At 45.7% G+C, this 16,493-nt stretch overlaps 1 pseudogene; it reads left to right on the forward strand.

The window, feature by feature from the left end:
• The first annotated feature begins 10,404 nt into the window (after positions 1–10,404).
• LOC133232097 (small ribosomal subunit protein uS8-like) lies at positions 10,405–11,960 on the forward strand (annotated as a pseudogene).
• The last annotated feature ends 4,533 nt before the right edge of the window (positions 11,961–16,493 follow it).

Genomic DNA, 16,493 nt, shown 5'->3' on the forward strand with positions numbered 1-16,493 from the left:
TGCCAAGGGTGAGGTATATATAGAAATGAGCAGGATCCATAACCATTCTCCAGCTGGAGAAAGCTGGAAGTTTGAGATGCCTTTCTCTGAACCTGGGGCCAGGGTGTCTTCACTCAGTGTGAGGGGTGGCCTCGCGGGGGTCCTGCCTAAACTCCACCCTGCAGGCGCCACGTGCTTGAAAATCAGGGTGCATTCTGGGGACAGAAATCTCGTCCTGTGGGGAAAAGGAGTGCAACTTGAGGACAGAAAGACGAAAATCCTCTTGGCACTTTGGGCAAGACGTTTGTCACAACACAGGGTTGTGACAGAATTGTGTGACTGTAAAACTTATGCCAGGAACGACAACAATTATAATCCTCCTCCTCCTTTCACTGCGTAACTTTCTGTCTCATTAGTGTCATTGTTAATTTAATCCTTTCTTAAGCGCCAGTAGGACCAACAAGTAAATTAATTACAGGGAGCCACCCCGCCAGACAGTATCCACAGCAACAGCTGCTTGAGGACCTGTTGTTATTAAGATACATGACCAATTAGGAAAGACCAGCTGCTGGCCAGGGTGGGGGTTAGGGGGTGGCATGCCTGCAGAGAAACGGGGGGATGGGAGGAGAGGGTCCAGCGAGCATGGCTCTTTCTAAATCAGGGTTGAAGGAACAAAGCCAGGAGACCAGAGGTATGGCTGAAGCTCGGCCCACTCCTGTCCGACTTTACATCTGCTTCTTTTCTCCCTACCTTTCCTGACAAGCCTTTGGGAGGGTGGCTGGTGGGCACCCCGTGGTCATTAACTGTCACCAGTTCCCCCTTGAGAGGAAGAGCTGCCCCCTCCCAACACACAGCGCTCACGCAAGCGGAAGAGGTGCGGGCGGGGACGGGGCAGCAGGGCTGTGGACCCCAAGACACAGGGACATACATTAATCGCCCATTGTATGCTGGACCCAGTGCAGAGCACCTCAAGAGGGCACAAAAGGAAGGGAGACGCGGCCTTTACTCGCAACGGTTCCAGGATAATGGTGAGCCGACCGTTTTTGAGATTCAGGTGATTTTAGGTCAAAGCACACTTGGTGAACTGCCTGCTCAGTGAGGGCCAGGCAGGCACGTGGCTGAAGGGCAAAAAAAAACAGGAAGCCTGCACCCCTCAGCCTGCCATGGGCTCACGGCGTGTGCACCCCCACCTCCCTGCTCCAGCTGGGCTGAGACCCCCATCCCTAGAGACCCTCCTCATCCAAGAAGACAGCCCAAGGCTGCTCAAGGGTCCATCTGTGTCTGAAACGGGGTGGTCCCCTTGAGGTCCCGTCCTGCCTGCCCAGTGACACATCAGAGTCCACATCTTTGTCCACTGGCCGGCCATCTCCTTGGGAGGCCTGGTCAGGACAGGTACAGGTCACCTGCGGAGCAGAGGTGTGAGCCAGCCCTGTGGGCTGAGGGACAGTGTGAGGGGCCCTGGCCACACCTCAGGCATTGGCAGAGCAGGGCGGCCTCAGGTAGGGGTGGTGCTGGTGGTCCCTCCCTGCCACCCGGAGCTGTGGTTGGGAGGGGTTCTGGGCAGCAGACTTTTGCTGAGCAAAATTTGCAGTTTGCTCTTTACAGCTTCTTGTCACCAGTTTGCCTGTCTCTCTGTATGACCACTTCCACACCCAACTCTGGGAAACTGCAAGGATGTTTTCCATAGTGTTTGAGTTCCTTGTAAAACAGTCCCAGGTCACATTAATTGAACCCAACTCTAGCTCTGAGATGCTCCTGGCCTCCTCTAGGTTTTGCAGGTCACATAGCCTGTCTTCCTCTCTGCATCACGCTCCTTCCTCATGCAGGCAGAGAGTGTTCAGCTCGGAGGTCTCACAGGTGGCTGGCTGGTCAAGCTGCTTTTGCTCAGGAGGAGCTGGGAGGCAGGAGGGGCAGAAGGACTGCCTGAGGGCACAGGAGGAGGCTCAGAGTCAGGCAGAGAGCCCTGCCCTCTGGAAACCCCAAGGATGGAGGTGACAACAAAACCGCGGCAGAGAGCACAGTTCTAAAATCAGGAGTCAGGGACTGAAAGGTACGGCCGTTTGGGGACTTCCCTGGTGATCCATGGGTTGGGGCTCTGTGCTTTCACTGCTGAGGGTGCAGGTACAATCCCTGGTCAGGGAACTAAGATCCCGCAAGCTGCACGGTGTGGCAAAAAGAAAAAAAGCACAGTCATTTGGAAACTTACCTGTTGGAGGAAAGAACTGCACAGATAGCAGCAGCCGCAGGCTGTGGAATTTTGGGTCGGGGTGTGAACCCCACAGCTCACCCTGATTCACTGTGTGATGGCGGGCATTGTGCCTAACTTCTCTGAGCCTCTGTTTTCTCATCTGTGATATGGGGGTGAGGGCTTTCCAGAGGCCTCAAGGTAAAGAATCTGCCTGCCTATGCAGGAGCCATTGGTTTGATCCCTGGGCTGGGAAGATCCCCTGGAGGAGGAAATGGCAACCCACTCTCTAATATTCTTGCCTGGAAAATTCCATGGACAGAGGAGCCTGATGTCCAGGGGGTCATAAAGAGTTGGACACGACTGAGCACAAAGATGGGGACAATACGGCTGCCTTGCAGACTGGTTATGTGCATCAATAGGTTAATAAAATGTCAGGCACACCCAATGCTGTGTTTAGCACATTGTAGATTTTACGTTTTCTTTTCTATCTGAAGGTTTCCACGCATTACACACGGTACTACTGGTTATCTTGGTGTTGTTGAGTAGATTCACATTAGATATGTTTTACTGAGGTGATTAGGGAGAAGGGACATGTGTGTGTGTTTTAAAAGATTTCCATCCAAAGAGGGATACATCTTAGAGAAGGAGCCTTGGGATGCTGAAACAGGCCACTTTCAGGGCTAACTGGCCCTGCGGCTGGTGTGAAACCCTTCTCTGATCAGCGGGGGACAGATGGCATAGCAGTGTATTATTAGCCAACTTTATGGGAACGGGAGGAGGCCTTGTTCCTCCGGCCATCACCCAGCGAGAACCAACCCGCACAGCCTGGACCGAGCGCTGCGTCTGCTCCTGGGCGTGCTGGAAGAGCGTGCTGTGTGTCTCCAGGACGCAGGCAGCTCAGGAGGCGCTAACTGGAGAGCAGGCAGCTGAGTCCCCTCCCCAGATGTTGGCTTCCTTCTGACTGGTTTTCCTCCACTCCTGTGTGATGTCTGCTCCACATGTGGACACGGGGCTCCTTGGGGTGGCCGTGGTCAGACTAGGAAGTCAGCCTCAGGAGTAGATGCCTCTGGAGTCAAGTGCCTTCTCCACATCCTGCTCGAGGTGGGTCAGGTGTCACTGGAAGCAGCGAAGTCGGTTATTCTGAGCTAAGACCCTTCCCCGCCCCTGAGGTGAAGGGCAGGGGTCCCGAACCGCTGTCCAGAGCCCCAGGTGGAAATTAAAGCTGAGAGGGCCCATAATACTCCTTTAATTCAATTCAGCAAACACCCGCTTTCCCCACCTTTCCATTATGCATGATGTCAAACACACGGAGAAGATGAAGCACGGTGCTGAACATCCAGGGTAACAGTGCGGCTGGATTGGATACGTGCTACAAACCACCTCACTCACTACACAAGAGGAGTTCGGGGGATGGGTGGTTCTAGAATTATGACATGAGACAGAAGTTTGTGAAGTCCATCAGAGCAAACTTCTTGAAAATGTCAAACCTCTATCTGTAGGTGAAAGGATGCACATGGGTGCTCCGACTCTTTGCGACCCCGTGGACTGGAGCCTATCCGGCTCCTCTGTGCATGGGATTCTCCAGGCAAGAACACTGGAGTGGAGTGCCACTTCCTCCTCCAGGGGGTCTTCCCAACTCAGGGGTCAAACCTGCGTCTCTTGCATTGGCAGATTCTTTACCACTTAGCCACCAACAGCTGCTGCTAAAAGGGGACCAGGTAAAGAGAGGATTCCATACACGCTGAAAGCCAGAGAAGACTAAAGATGAGAGTGAGAGAAGGTTTGAGAGACAGTCCCTGGCAAAGAAGAGATGAGCCCCGTACCCGAGGTGGGGCAGCCGCAGCCGCTGTCAAGAGTCTGCGTGTGATTCAGAAGATTGATGGGCCCTTGTGGTTGGCAGACTGGAGCAACATGATGGAAGCAGGGAAGAATGCTTTGAGAGGGACAGCAGAAGACAGGCATCCCAAGGGGAAGGAGGTTATAAAGAGAAGGCATGACCCAGGCTTTGCCAGGGGATTTGGGGACAGAAACGAAGAGTAGCACACGTGGGTTGAACAATGCTATAGAGAAGGAGGCATGAAAACTAGTCCACCTGGTGCACAGGAGTGTGGAAAGTAAAGGTCAAAGGTCACCCGGAGGTCACCTCCAGAAGGACATGGAGAACAAACAGCTCCATGATGATAGAGAACTTGGAAGAAAGGTGGTCAATCTGAGGCATGTTAGTTGATTAATTTAAGCCATAACCCTTAAATTGAAGGATAACACTGACTTTTCATTTAAAGTTATGTTGTGTTTTTCAAGAGAAAGGACCCAAATAAACAAAATAAGAAATGAAAGGGGAGAAATAACCAATCCTGCAGAAATACAAAGATGCCATAAGAGAATACAGTGAGTGAAGATATCCCCACAAACTTGACAACCTAGAAATGGATACAGTTCTAGAAATTTATAGCCTGCAAAGCTGAATCAAGAAGAAATTGAACAGACCCATCACTGGAGGGGAAACAGGATCTGTAATTTTAAAAACTCCCTGTGAAAACAACAAAACTCACTGCAAACAAAAGTCTAGGGCTGGGCAGCTTCACTGGGGAATTCCACCAAACATACAAAGAAGAATGTACCTCCATCCTTCTCAAACTCTTCCAGAAGACTGAAGAGGAGGGAATATTCCCAAAGACATCCTATGAAGCTATTGTCTCCCTGATACAAAACCAGACAAAGACACCACCAGAAAAGAAAATTACAGGCCACTGTTTGATGAAGAGAGATGGAAAAAATCCTCAACAAAATACTGACAAACCTCATTCCACAACACATAAGAAAAGTGATCATACACCAGGATTATCCTAGGGTCACAAGGATGGCTCAACATACACAAAAAAATGTGAACAAAAGAAAAGACAAAACCCACACGATCATCTCAATAGTTACAAAAAAAGCATTGGATGAAAATCAATGTCCATTCGTGATAAAAACCCTCACTAAAGTGGGTATAGAGGGAACATATCTCAATACAATAAAAACTTTTTATGACAAACCCACAGTCAACATAATACTCAGTGATGAAAAGCTGAAAGTATTCCTGCTAAAATCTGGAACAGGACAAGGATTCTGACCACGTCTATTTAATATCATACTATAAGTCCTAGCTACAGCAGTTAGATAGGAAATAAAATGGATCCAAGTTGGAAGAGAAGAGGTATTATAATGCATATAATATTTCCATTATATGCAGATGACATGATAACTCTATATAGAAAAGTCTGAAGATTCCACACAAAACTATTAGAACTGATAAATGAATTCAGCAAGGTAGCAAGATACAAGATTAACAGTCAGAGATCTGCTGCATTTCTTTATACCAGTAATGAAATACCAGAAAGAGAAAATGAGAAGACAGTCCCTTTTAAAATCACATAAAAAGACACCTAGGAATAAACCTGACCAAGGAGGTGAAAGACATTTACACTGAGAATAAAACATTGATAAAGGAAATGGAAGATGACTCAAAGAAATGGAAAGATATTTCATGCTCTTGCATTTGAAGAACTAATACTGTTAAAATGGCCATACTACCCAAAGCAATCTATGGATTTAATACCATCCCTCTCAAATTACCCATGACATTTTTCACAGAACTAGAACAAATAGTCCTAAAGTTTATATGGAACCACAAAAGACCCAGAATTGCCAAGGCGATCCTGAGAAAAAAAGAAGAAACCAGGAGGCATAGCTCTCCCAGACTTCAGATGATACTTCAAAGCTACAGTAATCAACACAGCATGATACTAGCAAAACCAGACACTTACATCAATGGAACAGAATAGAGAGCTCAGAAGTTAACCCACACACTTATGGGCAATCTTCAACAAAGGAGGCAAGAATACATAATGGAGAAAAGACAGTCTCTTTAGCAAGTGATGCTGGGAAAGCTGGACAGCCACATATAAATTGATGAAGGTAGAACACTCCCTCACACCATACACAAAAATAAACTCAAAATGGCTTAAAGACTTAAATATAAGACATGACACCATAAAACTCCTGGAAGAGAATATAGGCAAAACATTCTGACATAAATTGTAGCAGTGTTTTCTTAGGTCAATTTCCCAAGGCAAAATAAATAAAAGCAAAAATAAACACATGGGACCTAATCAGATTTATAAGCTTTTGCACAGCAAAGGAAATCATAAACAAAAAGACAACCTACCGAATGAGAGAAAACACTTGCAAACAAGACAATTGACAAGAGCTTAGTTTATAAAATATACAAACAGCTCATACAGCTCAATATCAAAAAGTCCCAAATTACCTAGTCAAAAAACAGACAGAACACCTAAACAGACATTTCTCCAAAGAAGACACACAGATGGCCAACAGGCACATAAAAAGATGTTCAACACCACTCATTACTAGAGAAATGCAAATCAGAATTCCAGTGAGGCGTCACCTCACACTGGTCAGAATGGCCATCATCAAAAAGTCTACAAATAACAAACGTTGGAGAGGGGGTGGCAAAAAGAGAACCCTACTACACTGTTAGTAGGAAAGTAAACTGGCGCAGCCAATGTGGAGAGCAATATGGAGGGCCCTCAAAAACCTGAAAACAGAGCTACCATAGGATCCACCAGTCCGGCTCCTAGACATGTACCTGGACAAAACTGGAATTCAGAAAGATATGCTCCCCAGTGTTCACAGCAGTGCTATTTACAGTAGCCAAGACATGGAAGCAACCTAAGTGTCCACTGACAGACAGATGGATAAGGAAGATGCAGTACATTATGCACAATGGATTAGTGGCCATACAAAAGAACGAAACAGTGACGCTTGCAGCAAAACGGATGGACCTAGAGATTAGTAAGTGAAGTAAGTTAGACAAAGACAAATATCATATAATATCACTTACATGTGGCATCTAAAAAAAAATGATACCAATGAATTTATTTACAAAACAGAAAAAGACTCGTATACATAGAAAACAAACCTATGGTTATCAATGGAGAGGGGTGGGAGAGGAATAATTTAGGAGTTTAGGATTAATAGATACACAGCACTCTAAATAAACAACAAGGACCTACCGTATAGCATGGGGAACAATATTCAGTATCACAGTATCCAGTATCTGGTACTAACCTCTAATGGAAAAGAATCTGGAAAATATGTGTGTATGTGTATATAGATCTGAATCACTTTGCTGTACATCTGAAACTAACGACATTCTAAGTCAGCTATACCTCAATAAATAATAAATAGAGTTGTGCTTCTCAAATTTGGCTGTACCTTAGAATCATACATGGAACTGTTGAAAAAAAAAATAAATTTTGCATAACCAATTGGAAGATATGACCTCCTATGGAAGAAAGGACTCCTTTAGCAGCAAATAAGATAAAATACTAAAGAACAAATTTATGAAGATATGGGCAAAACCTTAAAATAATACAAAAAGACAAACGTGTAGGTTTTCCTTGCTATTGGATAGGATGATTCAACATCATAAAGATTCCAGTTATATCCAAATTAATATATGAATTTAATGCAATCTCAATAAAAAATACCAACTTTTTTTCTGGAGCTATATAGCTAATTCTAAATTTCATGCATACAAAGTAAAGAAAACGAAAACCCGGAAAACGGAAAAGTAAAAGGCAGAACATCTTATCAGACATTAAAACATACATGATAAAGTCTACATAATGCAGAAGGTTGTACTGATGCTTGAAGAGACAGCCTGACCAAAGGAACATACTAGAAAGGCCTCTTACTGAAGAGGCCTAAATACATTTGGAAATTTGATTCAGGATGAAGGGGGCATCTCAAGTCATCAGAGCAAAGATAGATTCCTTAATAAGTGGCAGAGTGACAACTGGATGGCCATTTGGAAAAAGATAAATTTGGATCCATACCTCATACCACACACATACCACATATTAAACAACGAGTGTATCACACCCAAGTGTAAAGAAATGAAATGAGTACCGAAAGAAAGCATGGGTGAATTCCTTCCCAATTTTGGGGTGGGAGAGGCCAACTCTGACTCAAAATTCAGAGCTGTTAAAAAAAAAAAAGAAAAAGACAACATCATAGCAAGGAACAAGAACTCCATGGCAAAAAAAAAAGAAAAAGTAACAAAGGACAAATTGGGAGAAAATATTTGCAATTTGCATCACAAAGAGCCAATGTCTTTAATATATAAATAATTTTTAAAAGCTAAGAAAAGGATTTTTTTAAAAACCCTCATATGGAAATAAGTGGCAAGTAAACAAGTAGAAAATTCACACAAAAACATATACAGGTGGTCTTTAAACGTGTGAAAAAATGCTCATCATTATTTCAAGAGAAAAGCATATTAAAACCACAATTTCTCACTAATTAGAATGGAACGAATCCAAATGCTGCGCAAAACATTCTGTTGGCAAGCTGTGATAAAACACACACTCTCATAATTTTCTAGTGGGTAAAAAATTGCATAGCAACTGCTGTGGAGGGGAATTTAGGGAAAAAGAAAAAACACCTAAATATGCAGTTTCCCTTTGACTTATCAAACCACTTCTAGGAATCAGGTCCTAAGCTGTACATCCACAAATACTAAAACACTGCAAGTGCTGGGCTATCTACTGTGGCACGATTACAGCAAAAGGTGAAAAGTAGCCCCAATATCCATCAGCAGAAAGCTTATTGAACACATTATGCTCTATCCCCATGGTAGAATATGTGGCTTTATGGAGAGGCAGCCATGAAAAAGAAGCACTTGCCTGGTGGTCCAGGGGTTAAGAATCCACCTGCCAATGCAGGGGACACGGGTTCAATGTCTGGCTTGGGAAGACTCCACATTCTGCAGAGCAGCTAAGCCTGAGAGCAGAAACTTCTGAGCCCATGTGCTGCAACAAGAGAAGTCACTGGAATAAGGAGACAGTGCACCGCAACTAGAGAAAGCCCACACACAGCAGTGAAGACCCAGCGCAGCCAAAAATAATTTTTTAATGAGTTAAAAAAATTAGAATGAACTCTATAAGCTGAGATGGAGTCATTTCTAGGATATATTGTCTGTGAAAAAAGAAAGGTCCAGAACATTGTATACAGAATTCTAACTTTAGTGTAAGAAAGCAGATATAAGAATATCTCTGTGTATTTGCTCAGTTTTGCACAAAGAAACCTAAGAAAGATAAACCAGAAACTAAGAAAATAGTTCCCCACACTCCACAGAGAGCGAATGCAAACCATATACTTTCTTACATGGTTTTGACTTTTAAACCATGCCAATGACTTATTCAAAAATAATTTTTAAGAAAAAGGAAAAAGGCAATTCCTAAAATCAAATTTATAAAAGCACAAATAAACCCAATGCATATCAAATTAATAACACACTTAGAAAAGAATAATTCCTGTCAATTTTGAAAAGTACTCTGTACATTCTTCATGAGATGTATTCAAAGCATAGAAAGAAGTATAAATTTGGAACCTTTCCCAGTAGGTTAATTATCAGTTGCAATCTGGGTTAAAATTGGAAACAGTTGTATGTTTTTAGATAATGCAAATGACTAAATAAATATATTCACCTTACAAGAACCAAGATTTTCACCCTAATAGAAAAAAAAAAAAAGGAGTATAAAATAAAAGAAGGTAAGAAAACCCCCATGTTAATTTGAACTGGACCCGTTCATCTGAATCATTTAGAGCATCTGAAAGAATGACCTTATTGAAATACCAACACATTGAGTAAGAAATAATCTGTGAGTCCTAAGGTGAGACAGGGTTGGGCAGCATGCGGCAGCAAGGAAGAAAAGCTCTTCCTCCTTAAAGAAGGATGCTGGTCATATATGTAGACAGAATAAGAAAAAGAGGGACATTATCACCTTGCCACTGCTAATAAAATAAATGATCCAGGCAAGCATCACCGTTGATGCTAAAACCACTGGGGGAGAGAGTTTTAGGGAAGAAGACAGTCACTGCTTTCACCAGGCGAGGAAGCAGCGCCAGTGATACTGGACAGTCGGCCAGCCTGCGACGAGCAGACGCAGGATGCACTACGCAGCACCCCCGGGAATGGACCTGCCGGCTGCCTCACCACGTCTGTTCAAGCCTCTGTCCACAGCTGCAGAAAGCAGAGACAGAAACAAGGGAGTAAGACCATGAAGGAGCAGTCACTCAAACCCAGAAAGTAGGATTCTGCAAGGACTGGCTGGCCTAGATGGTTCAAAGTGAATCAAAAAAAATTTTTAATGTGTTTCAGGGGAAAAGAGACAGCAGAGATGGAACCAAATGTAACACATGGGCCTTGGTTAGATCCTAGAATGGAAAAGAGAACAGAAGGGAGGGGAGGGAGAAAGAACAAACCTAAAGAGGAGACAAACAGAACATCCGAACGTAAACTGGAAGCTAGATGGTACTTAAGCAATTACTGCTACTTTGCTTAGGTGTGAAAATGTGATTTTGGCTATGCAGAAAAAGTGATCTTATTTCTAGATATTTTGTGCTGAAGTATCTTAGGGAGATAGAATCTTACACAGGAACTTCAAATGGTTAGCCAAAGGGGAAAAAAAAGAAATGTATACTCTCAGGTAAAGCAAATACAGCAAAGATGTAACAATACTGGTCCAGTGGTCTGATATGGGATAAGAATCCAATGGTGGTCCAGTGGGTAAGAATCTGCCTGCCAATGCAGGGGACACGAGTTCCATCCCTGGTCCAGGAAAATTCCACGCGCCACAGAGCAACTAAAGCCCATGCTTAGCCACTAAAGTCCACACGCCCTAGAACCCGTGTTCCACAACAGCAGAAGCCCAAGGAGAAGCCCATGCACTGCAGTGAAGAGCAGACGCCCCCTTTGCCACAATTAGACAAAGCCTGTGCATAGCAAGAAAGATAAATGCAACCAGATATATAAACTAAATTTTAAAAGTAACAATAGGTTCACTCTAAGGAAAGGTAAGTCTGCATTCTGTGAGTTTGAAAATGTTCAAATAAAAAGTGAGGACAGCTGTTTCTGCCATCTTTCCATGCCACCAGATGGTGCGCATGAATGTCCTGGCTGATGCTCTCGAATATCAACAATGCCGAAAAGAGAGATAAACGCCAGGTCCTTTTAGGCTGTGCTCCAAAGTCATCGTCAGGTTTCTAACTGTGATGATGAAGCAAAGTTACATTGGCGAATTCGAAATCATTGATGATCACAGGGCTAGGAAAATTGTTGTGAACCTCACAGGCAGGCTAAATAAGCGTGGAGTGATCAGCCCCAGATTTGACGTGCAACTCAAAGATCTACAAAAATGGCAGAATAACCTGCTCCCATCCCGCCAGTTTGGTTTCATTGTATTGACAACCTCAGCTGGCATCGTAGACCATGAAGAAGCAAGACAAAAATGCACAGGAGGGAAAAATCCTTGGATTCTTTTTCTAGGGATGTAAGTCAAAGTGAAGTCACTCAGTCATGTCTGACTCTTTGCGACCCCATGGACTATAGCCTACCATGTTCTTCCATCCATGGGATTTTGCAGGCAAGAGTACTAGAGTGGGTTGCCATTTCCTTCCCCAGAGGATCTTCCCGACCCAGGGAATGGAACTCCGGTCTCCTGCATTGTAGGGAGACGCTTTATCGTCTGAGCCACCAGGGAAGTCTAGGGATGTAATACATACAAATAAAATGCCTCAGAGGTGGAAAAAAAAAAAGCGAGGGGAGAATGTAAAAACCAGCAAGAAAAGGTCCCAGCCTTGCCCCTGCCCCAGACCAACCAAATCTCTAGGCTTGAGTACCATCTGTGAGGTTCCCCCATCTAGTGCACCCCAGATTCTAAAGGAAACCTGCATGCGTACTAACCATTCAGAGTTCCAGGGGGTAGGGGAAAGAACCTAGGGTGATAGAATTTTGAAGTGAAGAGACGGATCCGAGAGCACACAGATATTCCCCGAACAGCGACTGCAAAGAGCAAGAAGAGGATGCAGAGCCAGCTGGTGTGGGTGTGTGACAGGGGAGGGGTGGTTCTGGAGGGAATGAGGAGCCTCTCAAAAGAGCAGTGACTGAAGCTGCAGCCAGGGGCCCAGAGATGCTCAAACACTTCTCCTGAAGTAGCTGATCTAGCCGAGGTTTCTTAACCCAGACCCCATTAAGTCAGAATCTCTGGGGGCTGGACTTGGGCATGTGGGCTTCCTAAGGCTCTCCAGGTCACGCTGAGGAAGGCCCCTGGGTAGGAGCTACTATCAGACCAAGTTCTTCAGCTGCTTCCAACCCTGACGGACCTGATTCCCAAATCTGGGAGGGCTGGGCGGCCCTACCACTAACTGACCAGCTCTTTCCTTAGGAGATGAGACCCTTTCCCCAGGGAATCCAGAAGCCTTGGGGAAAAGCAGGGCGCAGGGCTGTCCTCCTCCGCAGGTCCCAACATTGTGTCTGGACTCTAACACCTGCGGGGGATGGGGAGGGGAGGTGTGGGCGCAGGACAAAGAACACAAGGAGTTTCGGTCAAACATTTTAGCTTCCTGGGTGGGGGGGCAGGTAAGAGGGGCGAGTCAGACAGCCTCGACCTGAGACTTTGGCTCATCCTTTCTCCTCACCGGGTGTCAGTCCCCTCATTTGAGAAACGGGTCCCTCTGATTTCCTAGGTCCCCAAGCTTCCCTCTTTTCTCTGATTTTACCATTCTCATTAAAGGGAAGCATGAACATGCCCTAAAAAGGTTGAGGTGGGCTCTGATATGTCACAATATTCATTCTACCTTCATAGTAAAGCAGGCGGGAGGCATGTGGATGCCAGGCACACCCCACTGGGTAGCCACTCCACAGTGGTAGCCCCTGGCCAGCTCTGTCTCCCTGTGAGACTGCCCTTGTGAAGCAGGTACAGACTTCCAACTACAGGGGAAGGCAGAGAAGTAATTGCCACTATTTCTTCTTAACAGTTTCTGACTTCGTTTACAAATGTCCACTTCCACCAGAGGAGAAAACTAAATTCTGTCACTTCACAGTAACTGAGTGGATTCCAGAAATGTTCTATTGTTTGGGAAACAGTCCATTCAGGATGCTGCCCCCTTCTCCTTCCTGTATCCCCAAACCTGCCCTCAACATGGTGGGGGGCACCTTAAGTTTCATCCTGGGGGTGGGAGAGGAGCTCTGATCTACAATTGCCGTTGTCCGGCGGGGGTCACCACAGGGAAGGGGCCCTGTCCCCACTCCTCCAGTCCCTGAGGCCTCTAGACTTCAGGTCGGCTGACACACTCTCAGGCCCCCACCCAAAATAGAGGCCCCCACGGATGTGCCCGGGCCTGTGCCAGGCAGCCAGAGCCAAATGGTGAACCAGACGGACCCAAAACAGTGCAACTAACAGATGAATTCCATACCTTTGACCTTGTGGGTCAGCTTGTGCTGAAAGAGGAGAAGCAGGGAGCTCAGGAAGGAGCCCGGAGAAGCAGGAGGCCTCCCCACTCTGGCACTTCAGGGACACCTTAGTATACCCACTTGTCAGCTTCAGTGCAAAACTTCAGCACTCGCCTGTTTTGCACAAGAAACCCAGCTGCAGGGAGCATCCCATGGTTTGTGTCAATCTCAGGGACATGGGAGGGGAAGGGGGACATCACCTGCCTCCATGTTACCGTCTCTCCTTCCAGATTCCACTCACCATCCTCCAGCCTGGGAGCCTGAGCTCCTCCTCTCTTGGTCGTGCTGAGGAGCTCGCTCAGTGTCTCAGACCTGGACACAAGTCCACCTAGAGCCTTGGCCCCCACCTGCCCCACCCAGGAGGGTTAGTAAACGTCCTTCCAGGCAGTTTCAAGACACCTCACACATATCCCTCCCCATCCCTCACCAAATAACACTCCCTCCATCCCAGGGCCTTCTCACCCACACCCATCTGTCCCTTATACCCGCTCCAGGGGGGCTGTAAGGGCCACCACCCAGCCCTCTGGCAGCAAAAGTCGGCTTCCCCCTGCCTTGACCCTCCTGTCACCATGTCCCCTGTCGGTCACCTCATCCATTCCCTCAAGGGGCCTAAGGCCTCCTTCTTCCCTCTCTAGTTTTTCCTCCCAAAGTGTGAAAGCACCATGGCTTTCTCATCCCTGGGTGGGGCCTGGACTGTGGGCTCAGTGGAAACGTGAGTCAGGTTAGGGATCATCCCCCAAGCAGAACAGTCAACTCTAGAAAAGCAAGCTGTGGTCTCTGCAGGAAACTGGGAATGACAATGAGTGAAGAGTTAACTTAGAAATGATTTGGGGGACTTCCCTGGTGGTCCACTGGTTTAAGAATCCACCTACCAATGCAGGGGACACAGGTTTGAACCCTGGTCCAGGAAGATCCCACATGCTGCGGGGCCCATGTGCCACAACCACTGAGCCCACTCACCCAACTACTGAAGCCCCAGCACCCCAGAGCCCGTGCTCTGCAACAAGAGAAGCCACCAGGAGGAGAAGCCCGCAGACGGCAACTGGAGAGTAGCCCCTGCCCTCTGCAACCAGAGAAAGCCCACACGCAGTCATGAAGACCCAGCACAGCCAAAACAATTATTAAAAAGAAAATGATTTGCCCCAACCAGATCTTGTGGGAAAATGCTCCCTTCCCCAAGGTTTTCTTCTGATTGTAAAATTAATATTTATACAAAAATTTAAATTAAGGAAATAGAAGATGAAGAAGGCAAATCATAACCTCCCACTCAGAGCTTAGTCACTGATGTTATATACTGCTTCCAAACATTGCATTCATATTTGTCTTTTCAAAATAAAAAGGAACGACTTTTATGTATTTTTATTAAAGCAACACATGCTCACTGTAAAACCAAAATCCTGTCATACAGAAATGTAATTGTAACCACCTTTGCTTTTATTTGACAGACTGTGGACATCCTTCCTTGTCAAGGACTTCAGATTCACATCATCACTTTTTAAAATTATTTATTTGGCTGTGCTGGCTCTTGGGGGCTGTATGTGGGATCTAGTTCCCTGACCAGGGATGGAACCCAGGCCCCCTGCATTGGGAGCATGAGGTCTTAAGCCCCTGGACCACCAGGGATGTCCCCGCATCATTTTCAATGGGGCCACACAATTCCATTATGCAGAGGTACAATAATTTAACAAAGTTCACCTTTGAAAATATCATAGTGAGGAACACCCTTACCTCTTTGAACGTTTATCCGGTTATTTCTTCAGGATAAACTTCCAAAAATAGGATTACTGAATCTAATGCTTTTGGCACATATAGACATAGTGATCTGAAGGACTATATCCATTTACAGTCCCCCACTCCCACTGTGGAGGGCTTCACTTCCCGTCTTTGCCAACTCTGGGTATCACCACTCATTCGGGCCAGTTTTATAAGTGAACAAAGTGACTCACGGATGCTTTGCTTTCATTATGAGTGAGGCTGAACCTGCTGCTGCCGGTCATTTGCTGTTCTATGAATAGTCTTCATGTCCTTTGTCCTTTTTCTGTCTAAATGTTAATCATTTTCTATTTCAAGAACTTTCATATATCAGAGATTTTAGTAATCTCTCATGTATATTGCAAATGGTTTCCTCATTTGTTCCTCATCTCATGTGAGCCTCACAACAATCCTGGGGGGAGGGGACTGGCAGAGCAGGTGGAATTATCCCCACTTAATTGATGTGGAGACGGGGACTTGGTGAGGGATCCTGGCTGGTGGTGAGAGGCCCTGGGTGGACCATGGTTTCCTTGCTGAGTCTGGTGGCACCAAGCTGTCCTGCTGCTCCAGCAGGGCCCTGACAGCATCGTCTAGTGTTATGGGGGCAGGAGGAGGGCTGGGTTGTCTTTCTCCACGTATGAGGTGCAGGGTGAATGTCCACGATGGCATGTGACTGGGAGCCTTTCCTCCCTGGACTTCCCCAGGTGGGAATCCAGAGCTGGATCCTGGCCACGTCTCTCTCCAGTCAGGTTGAACCCAAGGAAACAGTGATAAACCCCAGCGTCTCCACGTCTGCCCGCTGGCTGCCACACTTTATATTCCACCAGTTCTATGTGAGGGTCCATTTCTCCTGAGCCGCCTCCTTATTGGGCAACATTCTTTTCAGTGTTTTGTCAACCTGAGAGAGAATACCTCCACTGATTTAATTTGCATTATTTGACCACTATTGTTTTTTGTTGGCTTTTTTTTTTGTAGGTATGGCTGTGAACTATTTGATATTCTGTTCTGAACTCTTTATGTCCTTTGTCCAGCTCTCATGGGGTGCTCATCTTCTACTTCCTTATGGATTTGTAAACACTCCTTTCATATTAGTGATAGTAACTCTGTTGTATGATTTTGATTAAGCCTAGCAATGGCTTACTCTATGCTTTTTGCCTTTATTTTCATGTTTACAAAAGCTTTCACTACTATTTTAGTCTGCCTTTTATGGTT

Source organism: Bos javanicus, chromosome 19, assembly GCF_032452875.1.
Source record: "Bos javanicus breed banteng chromosome 19, ARS-OSU_banteng_1.0, whole genome shotgun sequence".
NCBI lineage: Eukaryota > Metazoa > Chordata > Mammalia > Artiodactyla > Bovidae > Bos > Bos javanicus.